Source organism: Eschscholzia californica, unplaced genomic scaffold, assembly GCF_041429995.1.
Source record: "Eschscholzia californica isolate CP2 unplaced genomic scaffold, dmEscCali1.0.p SCAF_6, whole genome shotgun sequence".
Classification (NCBI taxonomy): Eukaryota; Viridiplantae; Streptophyta; class Magnoliopsida; order Ranunculales; family Papaveraceae; genus Eschscholzia; species Eschscholzia californica.
The window spans coordinates 5,581,633-5,596,105 of NW_028238483.1; the positions used below are offsets into that span (position 1 = coordinate 5,581,633).

General features: G+C 38.1%; 1 long non-coding RNA gene and 1 other non-coding gene across 2 annotated transcripts in view; both read right to left on the reverse strand.

Annotated features, from left to right (window-relative positions):
• Positions 1–2,381: 2,381 nt before the first annotated feature.
• On the reverse strand, positions 2,382–2,453 carry TRNAD-GUC (transfer RNA aspartic acid (anticodon GUC)). The gene has a single exon. It is a non-coding gene; the product is annotated as a tRNA-Asp (tRNA).
• Positions 2,454–3,135: 682 nt separating this feature from the next.
• Positions 3,136–14,473, reverse strand: part of LOC147530977 (uncharacterized) — a 62,181-nt gene continuing 50,843 nt past the window's right edge. The window contains exon 2 of the long non-coding RNA XR_015227579.1: positions 3,136–3,705. This is a non-coding gene — a long non-coding RNA (uncharacterized LOC147530977). The remainder of the gene's footprint in view (positions 3,706–14,473) is intronic.

A 14,473-nucleotide genomic window follows, 5' to 3' on the forward strand; every position in this document is an offset into this window, starting at 1 on the left:
CGGTTGTTGACCCCTTCTGGGACACTTCGGACGTCTTCCCTAGCATGTCTAGGGACTTAGTGGATGTTCTATCCACTAAGCTTGAGGATGAGTTTTTACCTTCGACTGACTTCCTGACCCTTCATTTGTATGTTGATCCTTTTGACGACTGTTTAGTCGTCGCCCCTAGCATATATGCACACTTAGTGGACCGTGCATCCACTAAGTTTGGGGATGGCTTCTTTTCGCTTTTAGTCTCACTTGCACTTCTTTCGTTTAATATTCTTGTAAGACTTTTAGCTTTTGTATATAGCTTTCTTTGGGTTGACCCCCAAATCTTCCGTCTGTTGCTATATGATCGTTAGGCCAATTGAGATGGGCCTTGATGTTTGTGGGTAACATCTCTGGAAACCCTCCGCGAGACATAACTCGTGCTCTTGTGTGAAAACAAGAGAATCAAAGGCTAATTGCATAGCTTAATGCAATCGAGTGATCCCGCGTGAGTGGTCATTCTATATGGTCATGTCTTTTATGTGCTTCATTCTCATTATGTTTTGGATATTTTAGGAGCAGTTCTTATATGTTTTACTTCTAAGACTTGGTTTGTTCCAAGTTTGGGGATGGCGCGAGCTTGGCATCAACTTGGAACCTCATTATACATGAGTCTTGGTAGTATCGTCTTTTATCTCCTTCGGTTATGGTAATATCTCTCCACTCTTCTCTTTAAATTGATGTGCCTCTTTATCTTTTGGTGAGTGTATGCTTAGAACATTGAGGACAATGTTAGTTTTAAGTTTGGGGATGCGGGATATGACCATAACCAATGCATGACCATGGGTTTCAAAGACAAAAGGGTTCAAATTAGCCAAAATTTGAAAATTTTTGAACATTTTGAGTAGATTTGCATGTGATTGTAGTGATAGTTTTAAGAATGTTGATGCATATGTGTCGAGTTGATGAGTTTTGTGATTGCTAATGGTCTTTGCATGAAAGTCGAGTCCTTGAGTGTTTGCGTTATGCTATGGGAGTAACATCTTAGTGAAGAAGAAACATCTCTAAGAGACCTAGAGTAGTCATTAGTGGAGACTTAACCCATGTGAGAGCTCAAAGCCTAAATTGTCCTTCGAGTGTACTCTTCCGCGCTAACTCCGAGTAGAATGAAGAGCTACTCAACCTCGTAACTATTAAAAGAGCTTATTTGATCTCGTGTGCTCAACTTCCTTAGCCACTAAGAGTGACATTAGGATAGCGAATTAACCTTGCCCTTGTAGTCCATGAAACCCAATAAGAGTGTCAACTAGAGGAAAGCGGATACTCCATCATCATCTATCATCTTATATCCCGAGAATGAAGACATGAGAAGAAAAGAACGAAGAATGTCAAAAGCAAGTATGAAAGGAAAAAAAAAAAAGTTGATTGCACGAATATAGTATTGTGCGAGTTATGTTTGTTTTATGTGATGTTGTGTTGTGAAAAAAAAGTGAAAAAAAAGGTGAAAAAAAGTGAAAAAGTGAAAAAAAGAAAGAAAGAAAGAAAGACAAAAAGAAAAAAAAATGAATGATGAATAAAGTTGTTTATGTTATGTTTTGAGCATGTTAGCTCTTTTGTGTGAGTGATGTGATTGTATATATGTGTGTTTGTGTGTATGTTCATGAATAAGTATTCGAAGCAAGAAACGAATGTGGAAATGCTTAAGAGGTTCTATCATGAAGAGTTCGACATTCTCGGGAATCCACCATCATCATCCATTTCTAGTATCTGTTAACCTTTAGAAGGCATTCTTAGAGGGTAGAATGGGTGAGAAGGGTGAGTGAGCTTCCTCATTCCGTTTAGTGGCTAATTCCTTTTCGAAGATCATTCGTTCCAAAATGTTGCCCTCACCCCTTTTTATGTGTTGAGTCCATGTTAGTGATCACACTCACACATATGAGCGAACCATTCTTGAGTGATTTCATATTTGGAGTGTATGTCCGTGAGGCCAAAGTCGAGGCGAAATGTACTAACTTAGGAATCAAGGTTTTGTGACTTCGGGACATAGATGTTGCTCATTATGGTATGACGCTAGCACTTTAGGGTAAGATCATTAGTGAAGGGGTCTTTAGCTTTTACAAGAACTTATTTACTTGATTCATTATGTGTTGACATGCTTAAACCCTTTACTATATCAATCATGCTTATCTATGATTTCGATGTTGGGCCCTTGTGTATTTGAAACCACGATGTTTGTGGGTGTCATCTATGGAAACCCTCACGAGACGACACTCGTCCTCTAGGGGCAACCTAGGGGTTTAACGGCTTGTTGCATACGCTAAATGCAACCGGGATGCCTCCGAAAGTGAGTTAGGCTTTTATTTTGTTTTATTTGCTCGAGGACTAGCAATGTTTAAGTTTGGGGATCTTGGCGCCGCTGCCGGGGATCGAACCCGGGTCACCCGCGTGACAGGCGGGAATACTTACCACTATACTACAACGACTTGATGCACCCGAAAAGGTTGCACACCCAAGCGGAGGTATCAAGTAGTAACCGGTAAAACCGGAGTCGATCCAAGGATAGGAAGGTGATTTGGATATCGAAGGGTCTTGTCCCTCGGTCTAGGTATCACTAGCTAACTTAGACTAAAAAGGAAAGGAAACAAAGATAAATGGGGGTTTGATCGAATAAGGTGATAAGAGAATAAAGCAAACAAGTAAAATAAACTAAACTAAACAATAAAAGTAAACGGGCGAGAGAGATTCGAGAGAAGAGTCGGAGGAACAAGAGTCGGGAGGCGGTAAGACTCGATTCGGGCAACAAATAAGTGAGAGAGGTGTCGAAGTCCGGGAATCCATAATGATAATCCTACGACTACGTATGATCCAATCTAATGTGTCGAAGTATAATCGATGTTCGACTCCTAAAGTAGATGTTTCTAAGTACTACGTATATCCGGAGATCATACCTAGTCAAACAAACGCCTAATTCGGTTAATCCCGAGTCATCGAAAGTGTCGTCTAGTCGCCTAACTATGTGAAGTGCATGACAAGACACATGAAAATATGACTTAGACTACGATCGATATCGAATACTTCGTTTCGTCTATTAACTATGCGAAGTGCTTGACAAGACACATGAAAATACGATCAAAACGATAATCGAATCAAATGAACATCAATTCATAATCAAAACATCAAATCATATTAAACATAATCACAAATTCATCACATTTCATCTCATATAATCGACACACTTGATTTAGCTAACATGGTGAATAAGTAATAAATGAAAAGAAATGATAAGAGAAATCCCCCTTTTTCGATGTGGCTCAAGGCTAGGTTCGTCGAGAAAAATGAGTCTCTAAGCGTAGTCGATCTCCCCATAGCGATTTTCTGGATTTCCCTTTAAAAATGCAATTTGGGTGTCCCCGAGTAAAAATCAGATTTCCCCATAGCACTCATCATCATCTTCTCCATCTCAAGAACATCCACCATTAAAGCTTCATCAAGCTTTCTCTCTCTAGAGATTTTTCACCCAAAATCAAATCAAACTACATGGGAAGATAGATCAAGACATGGGGAGTAAAAGCCCTATGGTTTCGAATCAAGAAAGTTGTCGGAAAGTCTAGAAAAATCCGATCAAAGTTTGAGACATTTCCGGCCAAACCCTAGATCCGGCCAAATAGCTAAAATCCGGCAAGAGGGGAGTGTCCCTTGCTGTCCCGCGCGTCCCTAATGCAGTCCCGAGCGTTACTCCAGTGCCGGCCAAGACACCCGTAGTCGCGTCCCGAGCTCCATGGCCATCCCGAGAGCTGCAGCCCGAGCTGCTGTTGAAAGCAGCCCGAGATGCTGTGAAGACAGCAACTCGGCCGGCTAAGCTAGGCCGGCCTAGTGTGCTGGCCGGCCTATGCTTGGCCGGCCCTCCTCCTTCTTCCTTCTCTCTTTCTAGCTCTCAACCCAACCAAATCCTTCAAACTCAAGAACCCTAAGTTGTAGCCTCTTTTTTCTCTCAAAACTTGTGTATTGTTAGAATGATGAATGAGGAAGAAGATGAATAGTGTATTTGACTCAAACCCTAGACTTAGTCAACCTTGACTTTGACTCAAACTTGGGTCCATTGGGTGCCTCCAAAATCTCTTCCTTCTTTCATCTTCTTTGGGCTTGGGTTTTATTCCTTCATATCTAGGCTCTTGGGTTTTAGACTTAGGCTTTAATCTACACTTGGAAATCAAGGGGGGTGCCTTCATAGAATCTTTGTTTTAAGACCGAACCTCGACTTCTTTCTTTCACAACTTCCCCGTCCGAACTCGGAATGGACTTCCTTTTTCACCGTTGGACTCGTCTTTGACTCTTCTTGTCATTTGATTTGGTTGAAGTCTTTTTCTCTCGTTTTCGACACATGAAATGATAGTGACAATTCGTTTCCTTTATTCCGATTTACATGTTTAACTCCAAAATAGGTACCTAACATGAAAAACACATAAAATATTATTGATAACACTTGAAAAGGGACTAATTAGTCTAAGTTAGGCTCTCCAAATGTGACATTTTCGTGTCACATCAGTTGCCATCCTCTCTCTCCTCCATCTCATCACATCTCTCTCCTCCATTACATCACCTATCTCTGCAACGTCATCCCTCTCGCCACCTCATCACGTCTGCGTTTCTTTTTTTCTTTCTTTTTCTCTCATTCTCTCCACTGGGGTTTGGGGAACCCTAAGATCTGATTTGGGGAAAAGCCAAACCAGATCTGAAGCTTCAACAGTTCGATGAAACTTCGTTGAAGCTTCAACAGTAAGCTTCTTCAACAAATCTTGTTTAGGTTTTTCCCAAACCAAATAGGGTTCGATTTTCCCCAAACGTAGTGGAGAGAGAGAAAAAAAGAAAAAAGCAATCAATCGTTTTTTTAAGTATGAAGGTCGCCGAAAATTTTGGCTGACTGATGGACCTAGAAAGTTTCCTAAATAGGTCACCATCCGCAAGTATACGGGCGTCAAGTGATAATTCCGGTAAGTCCGGTTCGTTCCTCAGAGACTAAGTGAAATCTATTCTAAAACTTAGAATTTAGGTGTTTTCTTTGAAATTGATTTTTGGTTTTGGTGATTAATAAAGTATCTGAACAAAAAGAGAAATAAATACAAATGATACAAGGATGAACTCAAATGGGGGAAGATGACCTAGGATTTTAGAATTCACCTCATAAAATCAACTTTATTACACATAGTTAAATAACTAGTTCTTTTTTCTATAACTCAAAATTCTGGATAATAAACTATCCGAATTTCGGAAGAAGTTTTCGATAAAATCGATTTTTAGATCATAAAATGGTATTTGTCTTCTTTTGAAAAATATTTTTCTAAACTACTATCTATCAATTAATAAGTATGAACCGTCAAACGATTTAACATAAGCACGATGCATCAAATCTAAAAGCATAGATGGTGAAAAGATAACCGATTTAACAAATTAATCTTTATCGTTCAATCAAAAGAATTAGTCTGTTAAGAATATGCCTAAAAGATCAAGATTTGGTTTCATCATCAACCCTAGATAGAATGTTAGCTAATCATGATTGAGATTTAAACAAATATGATAAATAAGAGAGAAAAGGGAAGATGGGTTAAGTTTTTCTCACTGATTTTCCATCTAGGAGCCAAACGCGTCCTTAAGAAAAATACTTTTCCAGCAGTGTGGGAAAATGATTTTCCAGCAGGAATCTAATTCCAAATGTGGTCTTCTTCTCCACCAAAATCTCTCTCTCTCTCTCTATCTTCCCATACAATATAAAATTACAAAGAAAAGAAAACAAATGCTGAACCTCTCTTTCTGACTATTCACTCACTTCCTGTTTCTCTATAAAGCTCTCTCTCTCTATACTGTTCTCTCTCTCTCTCAAAACGAAAAGTACAGAAGATGATGAAGAAGGAAAAGATAAATGAATAAGAATTAATATTCTCTTCTCTACAATACTCTGTCTCTCTCTGTCTATCTATTATATCATGAAGCTCAAGAGAGGATCATCTCCCCAAAGATGAAATGCCCTCTTCCTTCTCTCTGTTCTTCAATTTATATCCAACTCCAGCCGAATACTAATTCCCCATCGAATTTCTTAGTAAAATCCTCTTTCTATCTTTGATTTTCTCTGTCCAAAACAATCTCAATCCAGCTTTCTCTGTTATGTGCTTTCCATCTTCCAACCGAGAAGATCAAAACGAAATATATTCCTCTATTATAGAAGATAATCGAATCTTGCTGTTCTCATGTTTTATTTGTAGAGAGAAGAAGGATAAGAATAATAACCAGTTGGTTCTTCCTCTCTCTCTCTCTCTCTATAATCTTCTACTTCAATCATTAATTAAAATCTGCCTATCCAATCTTCTTTGTTTTATATGGTGAGAAAATCTGATCCTTCTCTGTTCGAAATATCATCTTTAGAAACAACTACCATTAATCTCTGAAAATCCTCATGATTCTGTTATCTTCAAGAAAATCTTCATGCCTTCTCCTCTCTCTACTTTATAAGGTTTATTTCCAAAATAATATGAGGTAGTAGGAGAAAGGAAGGGAAACACGAGCTGGTATGTTGGGATGTTGGATGTCCCTTGATTCCATCCAATCAAATCTTCAATTTCCTTTTTCTTTCTTTCCCTAAAATAATACCATTTTTGATTTTGAAAGAATATAATAATACCCTTTAATATCTTACCCTTTTGAAAAGAATAAAGGATCCCATTAATTTGGACGTCAATTGCAAGCTGTTGGTGTTATCTAATTAGGGAGGATGCTATGGTGTAGCGCAAGCCACTGAAACAAAGATGCTCCACCGTGGATCTAAGATGCTCCACTTTTTTGTCCGTTAGATGTGCATTGTAATACCGTAATAAGCTGCGACCAGTACACTAGATCTTTAGAACCTGATATCCCTTACGCACGCGATTCAATCCCGAGAGAATTCCCACCTTTTGCAGATTTCCGCCACGTGTTTACTAAATGACTTGGTCAATTGATTTTGACCCCAACTTTGACTTGGACTATCTCCCTGATCCGGACTCCGATTCCACTTCCTCTTTCGCAGATAGATTCGTATTGGACTCTACTTTCACATGAGCACTAATATTGACCAGAATACCCTTGTCATTAAAATGACCAAAATGCCCCTTAAGTATGTCTTTATCACGATGTTTTTGCATCGAACTCCGTAAATGAGACCTGAGAAAGAAAATCAAACAAATCATCAGAGTAACTGCTCGAACTGGACTAACTAACCCTAGTTAAGAGATTCAGATGAGACATTTTCATGTCTCATCACTGACCGGCGACCTTATCGGAGAAAATGATGAGGTGGCGAGAGAGATGACAACGCGGGAAGGGTAGTTTTGGGAGAGAGAAAAAGAATTTAACAGACATGTGACGATAACGGAAAAAATAGATCATCCGGGTATTTTCAATAAAGTAGGTAGCTACGCGGGAAGCTGGTCATAAAGTAGGAGGCCATTTTGGAAATAATCATTTGTTTTAAGTCTTCACAATCTCTTTCATCGAAGAATGGGAAGTCATGATCAAATTTTCTTTGTTCCGCCATCAGCGTGGTTAGGAGGACACAATGGCGTCAGTGGAAACTTTAGGTCTCAAAACCCTAGTCCTAAATTTTCTCCGCCAAAACCGAATCCCAATGCAACTTGGAGAAAAAAATTCACCCTGTAGGTCACAAGAATCAATAAATGAGTTTAAAGATAGAAGTACAAGGCTTATATTGGGTGAAGATGGACCATCAATTAATTGAATGTTTTCCAGGATGATAGATTTCCATGGAGTCCAACCAAGAGCACGAGGCCTAGAAAGCATATCAACAGATATAAATCTCCGTCATGAATAGGTTGTTCAATTACCCAAATTAATTGGAGAAATCAATCCTGGAGTTAATCGAACTCCATAAGCACCCCCCTCCCCCAACAAATTGTATTAACTGGTAAATACGTCGGAAAAAGATGCAGCGGCCATAGTGATGTGAAGTCGAATGTATCTAGGGAATTTCCGGCCGAATCTTGTGAGGGATTGGGTCGATCTGACCATTCTCGGCGGCTAGAAATAAAACCGTTGTCTTGTCTCTCTCGTCAATTTGCTTGTTGTTCTGTTTTCCAAAGGCAAAACAATTCCTGCTAAGTGGATATTTAACCACTATTGTTGAAAAAAATCACTTCCAGTTATATATGATGTTGCCCACAAAACATTAATGATCTTTATTTAGGTGCATATAAGGGGATTGCTTTTAGCACAACTAGTCGGGTCATGTAGGGGGAAACATTTTGACGACAAAAGTGATGAAATTGAAGATTCTAATGAAGAAGCTAACTCCACACCTCACGCATGAGGTGTCTCATGGTGGTTGTTTCATCCATGCAATTAAGGCTATATATGGCTTTTCCTACACTCTTTAGTGAGTAGTTAGAATCAATACAAAAGTGTAATGAGACTAGTGAGTTGGTTATTGAGTTAGTAGTAGAATCTTATTTCTCTAGGTCATTAAATCTTATCATTGAACTAGTTTTGAGTAATAGAATCATATATCTCATGGTTATTAAATCACATCACGTTATCAGCACGAGAGTTTCTACAAGCGGGTAAAGAAATCCAGTTATACACGAGAGATTGTCTTGAAGGCAATCTGAAGATCAAAGTAAGTTGTGTTAATATTTTTCAAATGTTGAATCTAACTAATATAAATTTTACAGCTCTTAACATATCAGGAAAGAACTATATTATTTGGGCTCTTGAGATTGAATCTCGTTTAGAAGAAAGGAATCTAAAGAAAACCATAGCAGAGGGTAATCATGAAACTTCTCAGAAGCGTGTCGTTGCACTGAATTTAATCCGACCCCATCTTTGTGAAGATCTAAAGTCGGAATATTTAAATACGAGAGACCCACTATTACTATGGATCGGTTTAAAGAAATGTTTTGACCATTTAAAAAGAATTATCCTTCCTAAGGCCCTAAATGACTGGCTGCACCTAAGGCTACAAGATTATAAAACAGTTTCTGAGTATAGTTCTATCCTGTTTAAAATAACGACAAAATTGACACCTTGTGGTTTTCCTACTAGTGAAGAACAAATGTTGGAGAAAACATTTTCAACTTTTCATGCTTCTAATTAGAATTTGCAAGAATAATACAGAAACATGAATTCTAAATGTCACTCGGATTTAATTTCATCTCTTCTGGTTGCGGAACAAAATAGGGAAGTGATTATAAAAAATACAGAAGTCCGTCCAACTGGATACACTAGCTTTTCTGAAACATATTCTACATCCGTCTCTTTTGAAAGACGGGAAGGTAATAAAAAGGGTCGTGGTCGTGACAACTAGCATAATAAAAATTATGAGGAACACGATCGTGGTGACGATCAAAATAAAGATAACAGAAGCGGTGGTTACTGTTCTGGGGGTCGCGGTCGTGGCTACGGTCGAGGTCGATGGACAAATAACTCGGCTAACAGATACAAACCATATAATCGACAAAATAAAGGGAAGTAAGTGGTAAATGAGCCTTCTGAAATGAAGAATCAATCCTGTTTTAAATATGGTATGACAGGGCATTGGCAAAGAACATGTAGGATGCTAAACATCTAGTAGATCTTTATCAAGCATCTTTGAAGAAGCGTACTAGCGATGTAGAAACAAATCATATGGAAATCAATGATTCTTCATGTAACACAAGATTGGATGTATCTGACTATTTAGCAGACGATGTAGAAATACATGTTACTGAAGTCAGAACCGAGTCAAGAACAACAGATTATGACATTAATCTGAATAGAGCCGCATCGGTGATGCTGTACCCTATCGAAGAAAAAGATACCTATGGTAGGGAATATGAATATTTTACTTGTAATGAGTTCGATCAATTACTCTATGATGAGTTTGACGATATAGTTGATCGAATTCATAACTCTCCTCAGTAGTGTTTTTATAATATTTCCAGTTGATGTAAATTTTGTATATATTAATGTTTAACTTTTGACTATTGTATAGCACTGTAATATATAAAATTTACATGTTTTCTATCAGTATCTTATATTTATTTTTATGTTCGTTAAGGTATGAATTCTAGAAGTACACTTTTGACAGATGATGAAAATATTTGTCTGGCAGACAGTGGAGCCATGAATTCCCCCTTTCAAAGTAAAAAGAATTTCTTGACTCTGAAATTGTTTAAGGCTAATGCGATTACTATCGCTGGTTCATCAAGTCACATTGACTGCTCTGGCAGAGCAATTAAAATATTACCACGTGATACGAAGTTCACCATTTACGATGCATTGTCTCCAAACAGATCTTTGTAGAAACTGTTAAGTATTAAAGTCATACGTCGAAATGGTTATCACCTTGAGACTAGAGATAAAAATAATGAAGAATATTTATATATTACTTCAATTGCTTCCGGTAAGAAGCATGATCTCGAGAGATTGGCAACTCTCTCCTCAGGATTGTATATTACAAGGATAAACACGGTCGAATCTTATGTTGTCACAAACCAGAAGTTTTATGATCCAAGTGTGACGACACTTTGGCATGATCGTTAAGGACACCCAGGATCTACCATGATAAGTGGAATAATCCAAAATTCTCAGGGGCACCCACTACAGAATCAACAGATTCTAATAAGCAAGGATTTGCTTGTACACCTTGCTCATTGGGGAAATTAATTGTAAGACCATCTCACACAAAAGTTCATATCGAATCTCCTAACTTTCTAGAAAGGATCCCAGGAGATATATGTGGTCCTATTCACCCACCGTGTGGACCGTTTCGATATTTTATAATACTGATAGGCGTCTCTGCTAGATGGTCTCATGTTAATATCATGTTTACTCGTAATAATGCATTTGCAAGGTTGCTTGCCCAAATTATTAGATTACGAGCACATTTTCCTTATTTTCGATTAAGTCCATACGCCTCGATGGAGCAGGCGAATTTACATCAAAGGCTTTTGATGCGTACTGCATATTAGTTGGTATTGATTTTGAACATCCTGTAGCTTATGTTCATACACAGAATGCTCTAGGAGAATCATTCATAAAACATATACAACTGATTGCACGACCAATATTGATGAAAACCAAGTTGCTTGTTTCTGCATGGGGGTCTGCAGTATTACATGCTGCTGCTTTGATGTCCCAGCGACCTACAACGAATGGTCAACATTTTCCGTTACAAATTGTTTTGGGTCATCAACCAAACATAGCGCATTTGCGCATTTTTGTATGTGCAGTGCCCGTGCTAATCGCACCTCCGAAATAGAAAAAATTTGGACCTCAACGACGTCTGGGATATATGTTGGTTTTGATTCACCATCTATTATCAGGTATTTAGAACCTACGACAGGTGATATTTTCACTGCAAGATTTGCAGATTGTCATTTTCACGAGACAATTTTCCCACCATTAGGGGGAAAAAATTAACCTGTAGTGAATAACAAACAATTTGAATTGTGTTAGATTACACAAAGTTTATCTCATCTGGATCCTTATACAAATCAATCTGAGCTATAAGTAGAAGGATAATACATTTGCAAGGCATTGCAAATAAACTACCGGATGCATTTAATGACGCAACAAGGGTAACATAATCATATATCCCTGCCGCTAATGCTCGTGCACGAATTAATATTCCTGAATGACCAGGAGAAACTGCTATAACAAATGAGTCATCTAAGGCACGTCAGAAACGTGGCCGACCAATTAGTTCTAAAGACACTATCCCTAGAAAGAGAAAAAACCAATCACCAAATAATAGTTTTCTAGAAGAGACTATTAATGAAACACAACACTTTCCGAACAAATACCCCTTGAAGAGGGTGAAACCCTTGATGAGGCAGAGACACCTAATAATTAGGAAATCTCTATAAATTATGAATGTTCGAGAGAAGTGTGGGATCAAAATGAAACAATTATAGATGAGGTATTCTCTTTTGGATACCGATATTTATATTAATGTTCCTGAAGGATATAAATTATGATGTAGACGCAGCGGAAATATAAAAACGATAAATAAAGTAAACGAAGAACGGTAAAATAACTGAATAAACTTAATAAACTATAAACTTTGATTTGGTTTTCTCTTCAATATGTCATAAACAAAGACTGGACTCCCTTTTATAGATTACTAGACTTTCCTTGATAGACACAAACTGGACTTTCCTAAATAATAGAAACACTAAAAATAATGAAACTTCCTAAACCTAGATTCATTATGAATCATACTTAAATTAGGACTCTTATTAAACTGCTAATCTTTGGCCGACTAGGACATGTTCGTGTGGCCTTGTGGGGCCGTTTGGGATGCGCCTGCATCAGGTCCCCTTTCCCCAGAAGGTTCGTCCCGAACCTTTTCGATGAAGAAAACAATTTGATGCACCCGCATACGATGAGTTTTGCCATATCGATCCGTAATGCCCACTTTTCACGAAATTTCTTGGAAATACGTAGAAGACAATGATGGACTAGTGAACCCACTAGAATCCGGACCCTTTGACGCGCCAAGATTCGCAAAATCAACAATAGTGAAGAAATATCCAACAAATTGCGACATCGACCGTCATCTTTGAGTTTGAGGAAAGAAATCACAAATACAACCTTCTTTATTGGGAAAACAACAATGAATGTCGTCTTCAATTCCAATATGAAAACCACCTTGTTTCGTTTCATAACCACCTGAAATAACTGAACAAGGTGTCGACTATCTTCAAACCCGTAGAAGAAACTCGTAGAAGCATAACCAAGTGCGATTAAGATATCGATCTGGAAACATGTAGCGTTGATATGATACTCAAAAACTACCTTCCCATGTTCATCTTCGTGAATTTTATAAACCCGAACTCGATAATCACGTGAAAATTTAGTTACATTCCGAGCCCACATAGTTCCAAAAGTTATATGTTTGACATAAGCCCTGCTTTTTCTAGAAGGTATTGTAGCAAAATTACCTATCGCATGAATATTTCTAAGAAATTCCTTATCGAACACATTAGAGACGTGAATGATCAGTCCCATCAATTTGAACACTTCAATAAAGTTTGGTTTATCAATACCATGAATCCTCCCCAATACCAGAGTCATTGGCTTTCTTGTATCTACAAGATATAATTGACACATACTAGCAACACAAAAACTAAACCCATCATAATTAAGCCCAAAAGTTTTTATCTTCTCACCAAGAACAATATGTGGTTGTAGATCTTGTATCATAACAAAAGATGGTTGCTGAAGATAACCTCTATTTGATGGATTACCCATTAACGTAACCCATAAATCTGATCCTTGAAAGATATTTCCAAAAGGATTAACGCAAGAAGCCGAAGTTCGAGTTTGTGAAACTGTAAAGGCTCCTGGATCCCAAACAAAGTAAAGAATTTCTTCGTCGTGAGAAAAATCATAGTCTTCACTGAGCAAAGGAATGCCTTCTTTAGACGATGATCCAGAATAGAAACTGTACGATTGATTCAAGGGTGTTGTGATCGAGTTTCTGTTATGAATATAGTGAGTACGTTTTTCTTCATGGTAGTTATAAATTAGCCTCAAATTTCCTTGCCCAACTTCTATGGTGTCATATTCACTTCCCTTGGAAGTATACATGGTGGAACTGGCAAAAAAATTAAGCCAATACTTTGGAGCATCTTTCTGGGGTTTACCCAAGTATGTCTTAGCATAAGAATTTCCTAAGGGGAAAGAAACGTTGACTAAGGGTAATATTTTGAACTTGATTACGTTGTCGCTTGAATCCCGAAAAGTAACTAAGCCACTGATAACTTTTTCTTCCACCAAATTCGAAAGAATTTTGTTATGTTCAAAGTGAACGCCTTTATTGGTATCATCTTCTTCTATTATTTCTTTGTAGTTGGAATCATCTTTTTCACAATCTCCCTCTTCAACTTCTTCATGATCAACTTCTTCCACTTCTTTGTATTCTTCTTTTTCTTCTTCATGATTGAAAGATAAAATCGACGAAGAATATGGTTGACGTATTAATGTTCTGAGGTCGTCACACATATCTTGAATCTTAGCTAAATCGGATAGTAGTGATTGAACCGTTTCGGCAGACGTCGTTTGTGGTGACGGTGGTGGTGTATAAGAAGATGGAGGTGATGGTAAATAAGAGTACGGAGGTGGTGTATAAGAAGATGGAGGTGAATATGGTGGTGAGTACCGTAGTGGTGTATACGAGGACGGAGGTGGTGTATAAGAGTAATATGAATGTGAAGTTGTATAAGACAATGGTGGGGGTGGTGACGGTGATGATGAATACGGTGGTGGTGAATGATTAGAGTACGGAGGTGGAGTATAAGAGTAAGGAGGTGGAGTATAAGAGTACGGTGGTGGTGTATAAGAGTACGGAGGTGGTGGTGATGGTGGTGGTGGTTCGGTGTTTGTCGGATAATAAGAGGATGGATGTTGCGATGAGTTTTCTCGTACGGTTTCTCCCGGATTCCAATGATAATCGTACGAATTCTTATTCTCATACACA